The sequence below is a fragment of the Neovison vison genome, chromosome 6 (assembly GCF_020171115.1).
Source record: "Neovison vison isolate M4711 chromosome 6, ASM_NN_V1, whole genome shotgun sequence".
Lineage (NCBI taxonomy): Eukaryota > Metazoa > Chordata > Mammalia > Carnivora > Mustelidae > Neogale > Neogale vison.
In genome coordinates this window covers 214154278-214156608 of record NC_058096.1, presented here as the reverse complement: position 1 = coordinate 214156608, position 2331 = coordinate 214154278, and positions in this window count along the sequence as shown.

The window sequence follows — 2331 nt, the reverse complement described above, 5'->3', positions numbered from 1 at the left end:
GGGGTGCTCACTATCTACATGGCTGTATCCTGGAGCCCTCACCCCACACAGGATCAGCAGAGTCTCGGATAGAGCCTCAATTCTTCCCTGGCCCCCACCAGCCTGCCCCTGACCTTGGAGACCTCCCGCTCGGGGGCAGCCTCACTGAGGTCCATGGACACCACCCGGCCCCCTACTCAAGCACCCTCCAGCTATCACAGCTGGGTCTCCGATACATGAAACCCATATTTTACAAACAGCTGAGCAACGAAATGCTACGTGGGGTCCCACAACAGAGGAACAGCAGCGGCAGAGCTGGTGACGTTCAAATGAAGTCTGGCATTTCGTTAACAGGAACATTGACTACACCAGCCTCTGGTTGTTTCCATTTGACAAAGGTACCCCGACCATGTCGAGCGCTGATGGGGAAGGTAGAAAGGAGCTCATGCAGGGCTCCTGGGCTGCCTGCGTGCCCGGTCTGGAAGCCTAAAATGATTCCAAAATAAAAAGTTTGAAGAGTTAGCTGGACGTGAACACACAGCAATACCCAGAATCCCATAGGGGCAGCAGCAAACCAAAATCTCGAAATCTCTGTCCTCGCAGTTGCGGCCTGGACCACAGCTGCCTTGACTTCCCCAGGAGTGAACTCTTCCAGCCTCCCACGGACTTCTCCCAACCCAAGTCAGCCCCCTCCACTGTCCACACCCCTGCTGGACTTCACACACCTATTCACAACTATTTACTATGCCACTGTGGGGGTGGAAAGCGTACAGCAGTGGGCAAGACAAGTAGGATTCCTGCCAACTGGGAGAAAAATGATAGATGTACAAACATGCAAATCACATCAGATAAAGCCTTCGTGATACAGAAAAATGAGTCAGGAGAAGGAGGTGGGGAAGGTGTACTAGGAGGGTTATTTTAGCCAGGAAGGTCCAAGAAGGGCCTCCTTGTCTGAGCTCAGACCTGCAGGAGTTGAGGGAGTGAGCCAATGGAATAGCATTCTCAGCAGAAGGAACAGCCCATGCAAAGGCCCTGAGGCAGGACTGTTGCCTGGTGTGATCAAGGAACAAGAAGAGGCTGGTGTGTGGGGAATGGAAGATGGAGTCAGAGGGTGGCCAGGCCCAGGCCACAGTACCTTGTGGGCCTCAGCAAGGGGTTTGGATCTTATTCCAAGCATGCCTGTGATCATACCCAGGACAGGGCCTGGCACACTACAGTTGCTCTGCTGACCCAGACCTGCCTTTGAAGCTTCAGATCCTTCATACCTGCCCTTAGAGGACCTGCGTAGTCCTTCCTAAGGAAGCTGGAACAGTGTGAACTTGGGTGGAACAGCATGAATGCACTCTGGGACAAAGGCTGTCTCTGTCGGGGCCGAGCTGAGACAGCCTCTCCAGGACCTGAGCCCCCAGCTGCCAACCTCAAGCCTGAACGCAGGAAGACTTCACTGTCTCCTTCACAGAGACTTGGCTTTGTGACAGACAAGAGGGCACCATACTGGACAGAGGAAGCTTGTACTTCCTGCCAGCCTCACACATTTCCCCTGGACTGTCCTAGGATGGACAGGGGCTCATTCAAACCACTCCTGAACCGCATCTGTGAAGCAACAGGCATTGGAGAGCCAATTGGCCCAGCCAGCCCCAGGAAAGGGGGCATGAGGACCGACAGGATATCAGTTTTCCCCATCTGTGAAATGGATGGAAAAAGCCCCGACGTGCATAAAACCGACCCAACACTCCTGTCGAGCCCTGGGGGGCCCCTGCCTCACACTGGCATTCCCCGCGCACCCTCCACTCCTGACCATGGTTGGGCCCAGATACTGTTTTGATCTCACTCTGTTCGGTCGACCTGTGCCACAAGTTTGATCTCTGTGAAAACCACAGTCAGGGGCTGTTATCTGCTATCAGTGATGGGGTGAGGGTGGTTTTGGGGCCTCGCAGTATGTGTGCTTCTCAGAAGAGCTGGTCCATGTCATCACAGGGTAGCTGGCACAAAACAGCCGGGTTATCAGTCCTCCTCATCGCGATCCTGGCCAATTAGAGCGTTTAACGCACCCAATGACTTGTTTACAGGACTTATTTTTAAGATTTTCGGCCGGATGCTTCCTGGTCTCACAGCCAAGGGGTCAGAGCTGAGGAGAGGGGAAGCAGGGTCGTGCTGGGGGGCTTCCAGAAGGCTTCCTGGAGGAAGGGACCCTGAAAGGGGTCTTGGGAGAGTGAGGGAGGGTTCATTGTAGAAAGTGGGATGGAGGAACCCACGCGGCCAAAGGCTTGGAGGGGAGGACCACCCAGCAAGTTCAGGTTCACAAGCTGGAGCTCATCAAGGGGCAGTGGGGATTTTGCCGTTTAAGCTGGG